The sequence below is a fragment of the Cavia porcellus genome, unplaced genomic scaffold (genome assembly GCF_034190915.1).
Source record: "Cavia porcellus strain 051 isolate PalLab524CR breed Dunkin Hartley unplaced genomic scaffold, mCavPor4.1 scaffold_3, whole genome shotgun sequence".
Lineage (NCBI taxonomy): Eukaryota > Metazoa > Chordata > Mammalia > Rodentia > Caviidae > Cavia > Cavia porcellus.
The window spans coordinates 75,598,309-75,615,290 of record NW_026947486.1 but is presented as its reverse complement, the minus strand read 5'-3'; the positions used below and the strand labels follow the sequence as shown (position 1 = coordinate 75,615,290).

General features: G+C 32.1%; 1 protein-coding gene and 1 non-coding gene across 3 annotated transcripts in view; one reads left to right on the top strand and one right to left on the bottom strand.

The window, feature by feature from the left end:
- The window catches only part of Htr2c (5-hydroxytryptamine receptor 2C), a 238,380-nt gene that overhangs the window by 117,483 nt on the left and 103,915 nt on the right, over positions 1-16,982 (bottom strand). The window lies entirely within an intron of this gene.
- On the top strand, positions 4,832-4,937 carry LOC111756141 (U6 spliceosomal RNA). The gene has a single exon (XR_002790623.1). It is a non-coding gene; the product is annotated as a U6 spliceosomal RNA (small nuclear RNA).

Sequence of the window (16,982 nt, the reverse complement as noted above, 5' to 3'; positions counted from 1 at the left end):
AGTGAAAGGAGTCTCTTTAGTCTGTGTATAACTTTCAGTACAGTTGACTCATGATTTCTTTGTCAGTGAAAGAGAATGAAGGAAATATCACAGACTACAAAATGAATCCAGTAGAAAGCTACTTTGAAATTCATTTCAGAACCATAGATCTTCAAATATTCAAAGAAAGGCGTTCAGCAATAAAGACAGGCAAAAAAAGAAAGAAAAAATGAAGGAGAAAAAGAAAAGGAAGTATAGAAAAAAGGAAGAAAGGCAAAGGGTCCCAAATCTATATTAATTCCTAGATGTCTGCAGGTTCCACATGCTTCTGTTTTGTGAGCTGTTTCAGGGACAAACTCTGGCAAGAATGAGCTGGCAGGACTATTCTCAAACATAAGTTGTTTATACAAAAACTTTGCTAAATCTCCCACTTGCTTTCTTGATCATTTAATTTACTCACAACAATAGCAGTGGGACAAAGTGATTTTAGAAACATTTAACACTTCCTTGATTATAGTAAGACTTTAAAGAAGGAAATTTTATTCTGTAGAAAAACATACCAGTTTATTTACTCCAACAAGTGCTATGGAAATAACCCCACCGACCAATATTCCCAGATTATTATTTTAATACAATTTATAAATTTGGATGACTGACATAAGTGTAGCGGAACAAAACCACACTAAGAAGGTTTTAAAAAGCAATGGGAGATAGTTATCAGTTAATTAGAATTGACTCAAGTGATTCAAAAGATTACCTTCTCTTTGATATTGCTAACACTGTTTAGTTGTATTAGTCATTTTGAAAGCAGAAACTGAGTTGTCCAGACAGGACTCAGACTTGTGGTCTTCCTGTCTCAGCCTCCTAGAGTGGTAGGATTACAAAGATACACCACTACACTCAGCTAAGTGGAAACTTCTTCAAGACAGTACAAATATCTGATTACAGTTTAAGTGCTACCAAATAATGTCTTTTCCATCTAGGAATATAGAACAGCTTTTGTCTTCTACATGTTAAGTTGAATAATAAGAAACATTTTGAGTCAGGAAACAATCAATTTGTCTCCAAACCTTTCAAATAAGGTATATGCAGTAATGAAACACGTTGACTTTCTTATTAAATGATGACAAAAACACTTTGCATTTGAAGGAGCACAGAGTTTTGGAGTCCAAAGATGGAAGATTGAATCTAACATTTCCTTCTTAGTTACGCATCTTTAGGCAATTCATTTAACTTCTTCTGTGCCTTCGTTTAATTTGATGCATTAGTAAAAGTCTGATATATATGATATTACCCTGCAAAAAGCTAAAAGATTGACAAATGTTAAAATAAAGATATATATTGATTTCATGAGTAGTTGAATATCCTAAAATTTATCAACAAAACTATCTGATTATTTTGAAATCATGTTCAGAATAACATAATTGGGGCCAGAGGTTTAGCTCAACAGGCATAAGTGCCTGCTTGGCAAACGCGAGATTGTGAGTTCAATCCCCGGCACCAAAAAAAAAAAAAAAAGTAACATAATTAGTTATGGAGATGTTTTAATTAATATTACTTCCTTCCTCATCTGCAACTCTAATAAAATATATGCTTAACAAAACAACTGATGGTAAAAATGTCTTTTAAATTTATTTTACCTAGACATTTTATTTTTTCTTCATTGAAGTGTGGGAGAGATAGAGACAGTTATAATACATTTCTATGCACAGTGTTATCTTAGAAAAAATGCAAACTTTACATCTGAAAGACTGAGCTGACTGCATTTCTACTGGACTAGAATTGAAATTAGCAGACTTTCCATAATTTTCAAATGGAACAGATTCCCAAGCACCCTCAGAATTTATATGTTCAGGGAAAGAAAGCCACCACGAATTGTAGGAAAGGAATAAGTGGCCTATAAAAGGGGAAATTACTTCTTATAGTGAAGAAATAGCTCTTCAATAGTAGATTCAGTCTAAATATACTCTACAATAAGCTTCATTTCTTTAATAGACTGTATTATTGCCATACCAATCAGGTTTCTACAGTTTTTGGCAATCTAGTCAAGAAAAAATAATAACCAAACAGCACAATGGCTAGCTAGGCAAGCACATGCTTTCAAGTTGGTGATCTTCTCTGTATTTTTAAAAATTATTATCTTTAGTATGTTTGCAGAACAGAGAGGGAATGGGGAGACATCTTTTCTGAATTTTTAAGTGATGTTTGGATCATTAGATTTTATAGTATCATAGCACAACATAATTTTATAATTTTTATAAATATGATGTATGTTTCTACATACAATGTTCTAAAATTTCTACATAGAATGTTCTAAATTTCATTTTTGAGTAGAAATTCCTCTAAGAAGTTTTTACTATTTACTTTAGTTTTTACTAAACTTCTTTTACTAAGAAGTTTTTACATTTTCTCAGCAGGCACACAGTAGGCACCTAAAACAGTTCTTGAGTTTTACTCAAAGTTTTAAAATAAATTGTTCTTCAAGTGTTTCTTCAGGTTGAAGTTAAAATGGCTCCTGTCCTTGATGGCTTATATTATTTCTCTCTATATGGTAACAATTGAAATCTTATTTTTAATAAACTCTAAAAAAGGCTGAACACACAGTATTAAATATAAAAAATTGAATGAATTAAATGTTAAAAATTACCAGGTAATATATTATTTCATAAAATTATATTTCAATTGCATGTGATTGTTTGATTATTACTTTTCTCTTGACTGAATTGCCCAAAGCGACAGATTTCAGTTTAGGATTGTAGTACAGTCCAGATGAGTATAAAGAAGATAAACTCAATTCTAGAATATATTTGTTCAAACCTATTTTCGTAAGCTTTTTTTGCACTTATCTTGAAATGAGCATAAAAGAATAAAATGCATGTCTTTTTTGCTTTTACTTTTAATCAGGAGAGCCGCATGTGGAAGAAAGTAGCATGCTCCATCTATTTAAAGACTTTACATTGATTCAAAACTCTGCAAAACAACCTTAAGTCTTCTATTTCAGCAAGGTGTTTGCTATTCAAATAAAATAACAAAATGCAATGCTTGCGAATTAGGGAAAGTGTATTATGCTGATCAAAACAGAACTTGATAAAATGTTTACCACTGACAAACACAGGTAGAATTACACAGAATCACCTCTATTCATAATAATTTAAATTGAATGTCAGCACTGTTTACATTTAGGCATGATTCATATTCTGCTTCAAGGAACAGTCTAATGCGTCATTACATTAGTTATGTTATTACAAAAGAAAAAATATGAATGAGTACAAAATCACCTGCCAGCCGGGTTTTAGCTCAGTGGTGCAGTGCCTTTCTGGCAAGTGTAACATCCTGAGTTCGATTCCTGGTGATCTCCCAAAAAGATTTTAAAATAATCATCTGCCAGTACAAATGCTAGAGTGAATTAAGGAGCCATTTATTGTGCTCATACTATACTTTCAAATCTGTAGACTCGTACTCTCTTTGCCTAGAAATTAATAACCGAATCATAAGAAATTAAATATGCCAATTATCTGCAGCGACAACTTTTGATTTTAATGAGGGAACTGGCAGACATATGAAATCAGATGGAACATAGAAAAATAGCTCAAGAAAAACATATTAACAGTTGTTTAATATTTTTATTTTCTTCTCTAAAAATATAGGCATAGGAAGACTTTTAAAAAATCAATATTTTCATTTAAAATATTGTACAGGAAAAATAATAAAAAAAATAAGGCCGGGGATTTAGCTCAGGGGCATGAGCACTTGCCTGGCAAGCACAAGGTTGTGTTTGATCCCCGTACTAAAAAAAATAATAAAATAATATAAAATAAAATTGTAGAGGCAAATTTTTAAAGTAGAACTGTTTGTTATTGCCATTTGTTTAATTGAAAGTAACCTGAACGACAGCAGTGAGTTACTTTGCCTTGATATTCCTCAAAAGAAAGCTCACACGGGCCTAAAGGTTACTAAGAGAAGGCAGTTGAAAAGGAAAAAAAAAAGTACTTACACTCATATTCATCATTCATTTACCGAATAAACCCTCATCAGGGGCCTTCTGTGTGTCGTGCACTGTACTGGGAACTGGAGACCTAAGGATAAGACTTTTCTATATAGGGAATGAAGTCTGATGTGTGTAATAGCTTTATACAAATAACCATATCCACTTCATAGTGTCAGAAATTACAATCAGTGCTAAAAAGAAAAAAAGGCAGGGTGCTCTGAGAGAGTTTACATTAACTGGTCAAATATAGCTTTTGGGGGGAAGTTAACGATCAACCAGGAACTGAAGAACTTCTGCTATGCCAATTTTTCAGCAGGTTATTGGGGAAAAAATATGTTTCATTCCCGAGTCTAACAAAGCCACTTACCGTTTTACAGCTTAGTAATGAATAAAGCAAAAGCAAATAAAATCCTTTAATAAAGCTTTCAAAAGGAAAACAAGATGACAGTAAATGTTTTAAACTATACCACATCACATTTATTTTATTGTTAATCACAAGAATGCACAGAATACCTGAGGTAAAATTCTTTTCTCTCTGTGATCACTTTTCATTTTAGCCAACACACATTTTAGAGCTGCCCTCTAGTGACGACCATAATTACTACGATAAATGGTCATTTAGATTGGTGGACACTGATGGTTTCTTACACAGGATGATATACTCTTACCAATATAACTATTGAAGTGACAACAAATTGAATTCTTGAGCCTCGTTCATATTAAAACTAATTCTGAGTGCACAAAGACAGTGATGTTAAAAGAACTGGGTAAATTAGTAGTAAAAATAATAGATATTCATTTCAAATGTGATTCTTCCCCAACTGTGATTGACCACTTTTGCGGAATATCAAAAATTATAAATAGGTGCTCACTTCGGCAGTACATGTGCTAAGATTGAAATGATGCAGAGAAGATTAGCATGGCCTTGTGCAAGAATGACAGGCAAATTCATGAAGCATTCCATATTTTTCCAAGATAGATAATTATACTCTAATCTCTATTAGTTCATCAAAAACAATGGCTCACGCTTTCACAGTTTAATCAATTTTTCATGCCAATTTCCTGTAATCTGAACAACTACTTGAAGATAACAATACGCAATATATTAACCATTGTTAATCTATTATTCTGCTTTGAAGTTCTGTATCACTTTTATTCTTTTTTCATTTTAAAATTAAAAAAATATATATAAGTGGGTTTCCAAAAAGGACATGAAAGTAAATATATTTCCCAATGTGGTTATAAAGCAGAGAAAAACATTAGTTGGTTTTATAATACATTTTATAGATTAAGTTAATGTTTTTTTGATAAAATGAAATAGAATTCAAAAATCACAATGTATTGAACAAAGAATAACCTATTTCAGTGTGTGTATGTGTATGTACACGTGTGTGTATTTAGGGTTGCACAGTGCAGTATATTTCGATGCTGCTAATATTGATCAAAAGTACACAAAAGGTACTGGAAAGCTCCCCATGATAATGGGTAAGGCAAGCAAAATTCTAAGAATAAAGTCCAATGACTCTCACCCTTCTATAATCTCCTACTTTTCAAGTATGAGTAGAACAGGTAAATATGAGCTATTATTCCTGTATATTCTCTTATATGGCAAGAGAGATTATCTAGAAGGAACTAATTTTATTTTATTTGCTGTTTAAAAGCAGATTATTTTCTCCAGTTTGTCAGCAAATTGGGAGTCAGAGAGAAGTGTAGCACACAAAGGCTTCTACACGCTTTTGGGGGGGAGCATGTGAGAACGACTATGATACTTAAAACCAATGGCTTACAGCTGATTGCTGACAAGAAAACTCTAGTCCTACAGCTCCAAGGAAGTAGACTTTATCAACAACTGAATAAGCCTAAAAGCAGATTTTTCCCCAGAGCCTCCAAGTCAAAGCTGTGTCCTGCTGACATCTTGACTTCAGCCTGTGAGATCTGAAGCAAGGAGGCCAGGTGAAGTCTAGAAACTTCTGACCTATAGAACAGTCATTTAATAATTGAACATTATTTTAACTCATTGAGCTTTTGGTAATTTCTTATACAGTAGTAAAAAGCTAATACCGTTATTCAATACAATTAATATTATATAAGATGTATAAGAAAAAAAGGGCATGAAGAGAGAATAAGCAAAAAGTAGAGCCCTGGCTAAATGACGAAGAGACATCAGGGACCAGGATAGAAGAACCTGTGAATACAGAAGGTGAAAGGTGGTCCCTTTTGTTAGGTAAAGTTATTTCTTTTCTATGGAAAAAATAATTTACATTTTAACAGTTTTATCTTAAATAGCCACATGAGGCTTGGGCTCAAAATTTTTTCAGTACATGTTCTGAAGGATCAAGATGTTTGGGGAAGAATTAGCACATTAGCACAATACATCTTAACAGCAAATCTTTATTGAATTTGAGCAAGCATGAATAGGAATTGAATTAAATTTATTCCCCCAAACAGGACACACTTTATGTAGATTGATACAGACTAACAAATCAAATGACCAAGTCAGTACATTGTTAGATCAGTGACACAAAAGAAAATAGAAATATTGGAAAGCTCTGCTTGCTTGGTATACAGAATCAGATAAAAGCACTGATGGCTTCAAAGCAAACGAATGAGAAATCTATCCCATAATGTATACATTGAAATTCTTCTGAGACTTTGAATAACAAATATAAACTACTCATGAAAAGCTTGTGAGAAATTAAAACTTGTGCTGTCAAGTCACGCACAGGAAATTTCTAAATAGGTTGCAATTGTTATTGAAACACAGAGGCAATTAAAATCTTCAATGTGAGGGAAGACAAAGGGATGACGGCTTCCCAGGAGAATGCCTTGGAACTTTAAATATCTCCTGCGCTGTACACTATTCAAAGAATTAAGAGAATTGTCACATTTTAAAATTCTTTCCCTGTAGTGTAACTTCATGGAACTCATTAATAAACAACTGTGAACATTATTTTCTTTGTTTTAGGGTTTATGTAATAAAGGGCCATAGGGAATTAATAATTGAGGAAAGCAGAAGGAAGGTGAACGTGAAGCATCCTATAGCCAATTCTTAGCAAGTTTCATCCCTCTTATTATGTCATCAGTCTTTAACAGAGTTCAAAACAAGAAAAATAAAACCATTTTCAACTTGATAAATAAAACAGTTAAAACCTGTTATGATTGTACATATTTTCATTCAGTTTTGTTCTTTGAGCTTTTACTACTGTTTAACTTTGTTGTTCTTGACTAAAGAAAAACATCACTTCCAGATTTTTTGTTCTTACTTTCCATACTCAAATACCGTAAATAAAAGTACTACTTATTTTACGATTCTAAGATAAATACCCAAGACTTTCTTTTCTGCTCCATACATTTTTAATTTTTATTTCCCCTGTAAATTTGAAGCATCAGCTCTATAGATGCCACTGAATATAGATTTTTTACTTCCTAGTAGAGATGAAATAAAGTAAAGCAGGTACAAGAATAGCCTAGATTCTAGAACTTGCTGTTTTGGAAAAGATGATGAATGACCTGACAATTAATAGCTAATAACACTTACCAGCAAATGACATTTACTGCAGTTTATAGAGAAGTAACATATTTTCATTTTGTCCTGCTATGTTTAAAGTATAATCTTGCCTGAAGTCAAGTAAAAGGACTAGTGCCTGTAAAGACCCTGTTAAATCAGCTTATGACTTTAAAGAGTTGACTGATGTATCAGAAGCACATTACTTGAACACAATTGTTTCATTAGTGACATTCATTTGTTTCCTAGTGTGCATATGCGATACCCGTGGTTAATAAAAAGAGGAAAGTTTGCTAAGTTCAATTTTAAAATATAGCTACATGGGAGTGTGACATTAAGCTTAAGTGAGACTTATTATTGTAATTTCAGTGCATTTATATGGCATTTCATATTTGCTGCGTGAAAGATCAATGACCTCATATTAATTCTCCTACTGAGTTTGGGGAGTCAAGGTGAGTATATAACTCTACTGTCCAGTTAAAAGGCTGTCCAAGTAAAAAGCTTACAAAGTTTGTTAAGAATTATCTGCTCATTGCAGCTACTATTTTCACCATATTTATGGTTCCCAGGTAATATATACTACTGAATGGGAGAAAAATGAAATTAATCTTTATAATTCTGCTACTAAAAATTCATAGTTCAAAATATTTTGGTGAATAAAAATTATGATGCTCTGAATTATATAGTAAATATTTAAATGAATTATGCCTGTTCATTACAATGAAATTGTAAACATAAAGACAAATAAGACAAAGTTAAAGGTAAATCTGGGACAGAAAGCTGATAATTTAGGAAAGGCAGATATTCAGCATTACAGTTTTGTTCCCATTTTTTCGTACTTTATTCCTTCCTACACACAATTAAACATTTCAAACCCCCAATCCTAATTGCCTCTAAAAATTCCAAAGTATTAAAAACAAAGTAATTCTGCTCTAAACCAGAACTACTTTTTCATCGCACAATAATTGATGTATCTTCTTTTTCAAGGTACATTTTAGGGTTTCTAATGAAACTAAAGCATCATTCCTCTTTAAAGTTTCTTCTTAAAATAATCTTTCTCATTGTCAAAACATACCACATTTCATGTGTTTTGATACATTAGGAAATTACTTCATTTGAAATTTCCCTTAGGGTTTGATATTGTAAGTCATCAAACTCTTATTCTTATTTATATATTTGTTTGGTGGTGTTAGTGTTGGGACACAGACAGGATGTTGGATGGATGTTACAGGACCTAAAATTTTAATTAGACTTGAGAAGTAATTTCAAGAGAACAATATGGTGACTATGAAATGGATTGAATACTTGTAATGGAGCCCATTTTAATTGTTTTCCCCACAAATAAAATGGCATGTCAGGTAATGCATATGTTAATTAGCTTCATTTAGCCATTTTCTAATTCACACACACACACACACACACACACACACACACACACACATGCATAAGTATTGAATTTTAGTTTTCAAATTTTGAGTTTGCTTGTGCTCACTAAGCGGTTACTCTAACTCTACCTAAAGGTAACTGCAGTTGTGCAAGACACTAAAATCTGCTGACACTACCAGAAATTTGGAGAACAGGCAAGTTCTTGAGTAAAGATTTTCTCACTGAACCTTTGTGGTTCAGAGTCCTTCTCTGTATTGGATTTTATGGTTGCCACATCAAAAAACAGAAGTAGGTTTGAAATTTGCTGGCAACATGACACAGTATTTCAAAAAGCAACTCCCATTTCATTCCCTTAGATTTCTATTTTTTTCTCTTAGATTTCTTTCAAAGATTTTATCTGAATTTTTTGATGAATTTTCTCCTTTTTAATTTAACCTTTCATTTTAGTCAAGCGTTTTTATAAAGATGAGTGAGCAAATTTCCAGAAGATAGGTGACGTTCATTTTAAACACACTGTGGGAATGAATGCATTCAGAATAGTATGGCTATGTTAATTATTACTGCTACTAAAATCTTCTTAAATACAATATGTTATAAAACCCATTTATAACTACTTCATCTTCCCCTTTTCAGATTTGAATATGAGATATTTTTAATTAAATATCATGATTATAAATTGGGAGAGAGAATTTGCCTGATCTTCCCAGTGCTCATCTAATGTATTGGATAGATTTTATGTGCTGATTACTTATTTTTAAACTACCACATTGATTTTAAAATGTGAATTCCAAGCATGAATAATGAATGAGTTTGGGGAGTTTTGTCCTTATCTGGAATTACTGATGATCTTATTAATATAAATCACCCTGATACGATTAAATTACCAGGTGACATTTTAAGTAATTTGGAACATGTGTGCAAGTATTTTAGCTGCATTTGTATTTAGATACATAATTTAAGAGAAACATGTTTGGTAAAGAAGAATGACATTGCATTATAATGCCAAATTTAGTTAGATTAAAAAATATTTAAGCTTGTTCCAACATGACTCTATTAGTTATATAAAATAGTATTTCCAAAATACACAAATAGCAATGTCTGAGACTTCTGTTCATGTTTGCCAGGAGAACTTTTCAAAAGGCAGTCTTCAGCATCATAGTATTAGCAAAGAAATTTAAAAGGATACTTAAAGAATACTATAGAAGCATTCAATACAATAAAGCATTTACTAAAAGTCATTTATTTCCTCTCCCCACTTTCTAAGAGTGATCTGATTACACTATAAAGTAAACTTCTGGCATGTGCCTTGATTTGCTCATTATATAAAATAGGGACAATATATATTTTATCCAATGAAAAAAGTTGGAAAAGAATCTTTGAAGCTATAACTTATATGAATATCAATTCTTAATACTGAATCAAAGATGTTACATAGTTTTTTAGAAGAGGTAAATTATTCACAAAAATGTCCACACCAACAAGTACACTTAGTACTCATCATTCATTATGGGTCAGTCACATAATGGTAAGCTTCTAGGGACCAGCATGTAAATAAAACTGTCTTTATCAAGAAGGGTTTGAAAATAGAGTATGAAAAATTCATAGTGAAAATCAATATTCACTTGATAACCTGAATTACTTTCTCTTCCAGTTAAGAATTTTCTGTGAATATCCACAGAAAACACAGAGCTCAAAAAGGGGATGCTGAATAAACGTAAGGTAAATATCCTTAGGAGAATAAGCCACTGGATAGTTTTCCAGAAGGTATTCTCAGCTCAAAATAAGGTATTAATCATGGTCAAGCCGAGTCCAGTGGGACTGAGAAAGTACAGAAATGAAATTCACAAAGTGTCTTGTGAACTTCCCACCAAAAGAGATAATTCCCAAAATGATCCATAGCAGAGGAAAACAGTAAGGATTACTTTTTGGGTTAATACAAAACAGAATCAAGAACTGACTAGAATTGTCTCTCAACATCAAAAACTTCACTCATTAACACTTTGCAAATAACCTGAGGACAAAACATTGAGAAATACGAAATTACATCTTAATAACAGTACTGTTACAATGATATTTGTATTGTTTTTTCTATTTGTGCCTAAAAAATTTAGTCTTCCATAAAGAAAGTTCTGTTCATAACTTAAAATTAAACTTGCAGTCAACTGAGTACCCCAGGATATCAGAAAATATGTAATGATGTGCATAAGTCACAGATGTTATTGTTTCCAAAGCACTACCTCCTGGGAAGTTGCTCAAGAAAAGAAAAAGTAATAAATGGATTTTACCGACTATTAGTCTCATGAAAGTTTACATGAAATTTAAAATTTTTTTGTTAAGAAACATTTTATGTCAAGAGATATTTTGTTTTCATAATGTATTCATAGTATTCATAGTATTTGTATCATTATGTAAAAAATTCTCCCAAAAGTTAATGCTGATGTTGGGATACATATGATGCATATAACTGAATTTTTCTATAAGACAGATATTTTTCTAGTTCATTTAAAATTCTGAGGTATTTTTTTGGGAAAATTGTTGATGGGCAACACTTTTTTTTATTAAGAGGAATATTCCTTAATTATATCCTGGAAGAAAATCCAAAGTATACCTCTAATCTAGATCCTGAGTTAGAATGTTGACTATTCTGTTAATATTTAATATATTCCTGATTTCATCATAAAAGCCTCATAGTATTCTTTGCACTGATAGGACACTACCACTGGGACAAAACATATTTTTGCAAATTTTTAAGAATCTATAAATATTGAGATAAAATGAAAATCCAAAAATATACATTACATATGTACACGTATATCTAAAGACGTACTTGGATAATGAAAAGAAATTTCGCTTATTCAGTGCCAAGTAAATACAGCAACTTTACAAAAACCAATTCATTTAATAAAAGGAAAAATCTTCCAAAGTAGAAAGTACAGTACAAACAACTGTGATTTTATTTCATGATGGAAAATTTTAGACCACTGGTAAACACTGCAAGAGAGAAACGTTGAATGTGATGGAAACTGACAGACAAAGAAAACCACATTTATTTAGAAAATGAATCTTTCAAAGAGTAGCAAATTATTACATTGAAAATTAATCACCTGGCTGACTACATTATTCTCAATCTGTATGTTTCACATAAATCATCTTGCTTTATCTGTTATGTCTAATGTGATTCATTTGGGAGATGTCTTTAAAGGAACAAAAAAGGACTTAAAATAAATTTAAAATGACTGAGATTAGGTTTATGAAACAACGAAATAGATGATGTCATTAAACCTGCAAAATGGTGTTTAGTGGAAACTAATAGGTCCCTCTGATCAGCTGTATATTTTTGTTGGACATTTTTGTACTAAAATTGTACAATATGTACTTTGTTGAGGACTGAAATGAACAGAACTTGCAATATATATAATGCACAGTTTTATAAAACACAAGCAGATGAAATTTTATTTTGGGTATTCATAATAGTAAAAAAATCGATAAAAATACATGGACCTCATCATATGGTAATTACTAATAAATAGAGCCAAGAAAAAAAGCTATAGAATAAAATGTATTCTTCCTTAAGCTTTCAAAATTGAAGAAAAATAAACAAATCATTAATTATCCCTTTTTCTTTACATAGCAGCAACATTATCCTGCCATGAAAAACTTGTTGAAACTTTCAGAAAAAATATGTTAATGAAGCTTATTTGATAATAATGATAAGCATGAGATGACAAAAAATAACAATTTTTCTTTACTAGAGTTTGGCTAGGTCAAACAACTATTTGCTTACATTTCTTAGGTGAAAAAAATCTGAATTTCGCTCAAAAACCATTGCAAATTGCACTAAAGAAAAAAATGTTCTCATTACGGCTTTTCTTTCTCATTTTTATTTTTAATTGTAATATCTTTTATCCTTACTACCAACTTTAAACATCTATCTCAGTTTTTCATAGTGATGAAACATAGTTAGTTGACAACAATGAATAACTAAAGCATTTAGCTATTATTAAAATATAACTAAATATTTTGATGAGTTCATCCTAATTTCTTCTGGCATTTCTACCCTGGTTAAAGTCATACTGTCCATACCAAGACAGTTAACTTGATGTAGAACAAATTGAAAGTTACTAACCTTGCCAGATTCACTTTTTCTTTACTTACAGACACCAATGCAGTGGGTTTTTTTTTTTTTTTTTTTTTCAATAAGAAGGAGGCCCAAAGAAGTGCTGCAGACAGATTTAAATAATCTACGGGCATCATCTTGAATATGAGAGAGCTGCCTTTCTCTAAATCAGGTCATAATTTGTCTTTTTCCTCAGGCATACCTTTTGTGGAAATCCTTTGAGTTTAGTGACTGTCTATTTTTAAATTTTTTCTTCACTCTATCTGAACTGTTTGCCTCCTAAGTGAGTTGAATGTCATATGGGCTGATTTTTTCCCCTCTGACGATATTTAGCAAGGTCTGATTGAGATTTTTTGTGGACGAGGGACGGAATTTAGGTCCTAACACGTGCCAGGGAAGTCCTCTAACACCAAGCTACCACTGCAGCCCCGAGTAGACATTTCTTGCTTCCTCTAATTGGAGCAGTATTGACAATGGCATCTGGCTAGTAGTAGAGGCTAGGTATACTGCAAAATAACCTACAACCTACAGTGTAAAGGACAGTCTTCTATAGCAAAGAATTATTTCACCTAAAGTGTCAATAATTCTGAGGTTGAGAAACTGGTCTTCCTATACCTTGTCAGTAACCTACCTTGTCAGTCTTTAAGTTTATACAATTATTTATTGAGGGATCTTAAATGTTGTATTATATGTTTCACATGTAATATATTAGATCTTTGTAATTTTCTTTTTTCAGTATTAGCTTTTATCCAGGTTTGGTGGCACACACCTGCAGTCCCAGCTACTCAGGAAGCTAAGGCAGGATGATATCTGAGCCCAGAAATTTAATACCAACCTAGGAAGCACAGCAAGATTGTGTTCAAAAAAGGAAGAAGAGAAGAAGAAAGAGAGTGGGAGTGTAGCTCAGAGGCAGAGCATCTGTTTGAGGCCCTGAGACCTATCTGCTCCACTGTAGAGAAGGAAGGTGTTGCTTGGTACGAGGTGTACACACGTAACTCTGGGAAGCTGAGGAAGAAATGTGGCAATTTTGAGCCTAACCTGGGCAACTTAGCTGCCTCAAATAAAAAACAAAAACAAAAGCAACAACAGCGGAAAAACACAGGGCTGAGGAATGTAACTCAGTGTGAAGGCCCTGGGTTCATTTCCTAGTACGGGGGGAAAAAGGAAGAAAGGAAGGAAGGAAGGAAAGAAAGAAGGAAGGAAGGAAGGAAGGGAGGGAGGAAGGAAGGAAGGAAGAGAGAAAAAGATGTCAAGAGTTACAGAGGGAGGGAGGAGAAAATGAAAGTATTATTTACTATTGAAAGGAAAATGTCACTAAACGTTTATAGTATATGCAAAACATTCTATACAGAGTGAGGAAAAAAATCCCAAGATACACGCTTCTAATTAATAAATATATAGAAAAGATATCATGCCGAATACCTAAATATTTTCATTCATATGTGATAGGTTAAGGCTGTTTAATTTTTTTAAGAAAAAAACTAAGAATGACTATCTTTTTGGAAATGTGTATAACTGGCATTTTCTGTGTAGCCGACTATAGAACTAACTAACTGCCTTACACAGTACTAGGCATTTGATTACTAGAAGTCTTAGTAAAAATGAGTAGGCAGAAACAAAAGTTCTAAAGTCTATTTTATTCTTGATTGAAAAGTCATTATGTTCAATAGTAATATTCAGTGAGTAATAAAATTATCTTTTTGAAACAAAATACATAATTTGTAATTTGTCAAATTTTAGACATAAGAAATTACTTTCTCTGAGATTATCTAATGTTCAAACTAGAAAATTCTGAAGTATAAAAAAAACTTAAAAATGAAAAGCTAATAGTTAATTTTCCTGAGAGAATTTTCTCTGTGAAAAAGAAGATTATAACTTAGGAAAAATGTAATAGTTCTCTTTTAGGAAAGCTTTTGAATCTTCTTTTATTAGGAATAAGGTTTTGATATCATTCTTCATATCCATTATAAAGTTTTTTTCCCTCCTATACTTTTAAGATCTCTGAGTTAGCAGTAATTCCCTCAAGAATGCAGATATTTTTTCTAACAAGCAGTAACTATCTAGTGCAAACACATTTTATGAAATAATCTATTCATTTGCACTAATATATTTGAGAAGAATGTGTTTTAAACATGCACGGAACCTAAATATAACTGGATTTAAACATTAAATTCCCTAAAATAAGACCTGGGAGATAGCATATTGTGGGCATTTAGCAAATATCTGCTAAATTGAAGAAATTACTGATTAGTTGCTGTTTAGTAAACAATATGTAAAGGAGATATATAAGAAAGAAAAAACAAAAAAAGATATTTAAGTAATTACTTAAAAGCTTGCCTTGTCTAAGATATAGAGCTAAGTAAAAAGCAAAGAGTTGAATGATACACAGATAAGCTCTGGTTTTATAGAGAAATCCTTTCCAAGTTACATTTCACAGCAGTCTGTGACAGAGCAAAACAAGCATAATTTCTGTTAAGCAGCCTACATCACTGCTATTGTTTCTTCCTTTCTTTCTTCTTTCTTTCTTTCTTTCTTTCTTTCTTTCTTTCTTTCTTTCTTTCTTTCTTTCTTTCTTTCTATACTTAGCATCAAACATTAGTGTGGTTTCCATTCTATCACGGTCCTGTATATAAGACTGAACAGTATATGCCAATAGTATATAACTCTTTATCACTCACAAATATTTGTTTGCCATTGCTTTTCATATATTTGATACTTTTCTACTATATAAAATTTTCAAGACAACCAGAAAAAGTGTTCTAATATTGCTTTTAAATAAAATTCTTGTCTTTTCCATTGTATTACCCTATACTGCAAAGTTTTTAATCATGTTTAAACTCCATTTCTTCTGCTAAAACACAATTCATAACAGTGTCAGTTTTATAGGGTTATTGTGAGGGTTTAAAGTGATAAAAATGAAATTATTACTTCAATCAATATGATAATTATGATAAAATAAAAATGTCGCTACCCTTTGAAGTACACCTGCTTAATGAGCTCTTTCCTGGTCATAATAGGAAGCAGCATAGTGTCAAAGGGGGTATCAGCATAGGGTATAGGCTATATAATTTCCTTAACACAATAAACTTATTAAATGATGCTGAATCTTTCCCCTGGCATTGTGTTAAATATTAATGATTTTATTATAGAGGGTGAATCATACTTACTGTTTTTATCTGTATTAACTGTGTTCCATTTTTGTAATGTTCATCTAAGTTAACCATAAAATAGTAGGACACACGCTTTGTAGTCCCAGAATCAGTGATTCACTATTTAGTTCCAAATTTGCTCAGTATAAAGTAAAATAATTCTTAATGGTTCATTTATGGGGTTTTTTTTGTGTGACTTATTTCTTAAAATCTGTAAAATAAAAGGTTTTCACTGGGTTTTCTGTATAGAATTTTTTGTTAGAGGTGAAGGAAAATGAGAGAAGAAAATAATATTGAAGAAAGAAAAATATCTTGAAGGGTACTGAAGCAGATGGAAAGAAAGTAAAACCATGCAGTTACAGTTTTAGCCTCTTTTCAGTATATTCTGGAGGGGGTGGAGAAACAAAACAAAGAAAGGCAAACTAGCACACATTGATTATCAGGCACGGTGCTAGAAACTTCCATACGTTAAAGTATTTAATTCTGAACCCCAAAATTTACAAGAGGAAATGGCTGGGTTCCAAGTTGGAAGTTTTACCAGTTATATATAGCTTTATCTCCTAAGAGTCAGGAAGTGTCATGAAGGCATGCCTAGTGGCATGAGCCTATAATGTCAGTACTAAGGAGGCTGAGGCAGAAGGATCAAAAGTTCAAGGCCAGCCTGAGGTATAGAGCAAGTCCTTGTCTCAAAAAACTAAAAAGAAAGTGTCACAATCATCTTTAGTACTCTAAGGAAAATGGTGGCTTTGCTCGAGCTGCTTCTAAGTAGTGTATGTGGGTCAGAATAATTCCTTGCCCAGGAAACAGACATTTCAAAACAGTGGTAGACATGACAGATGCTTTCATTGGAAATGATGC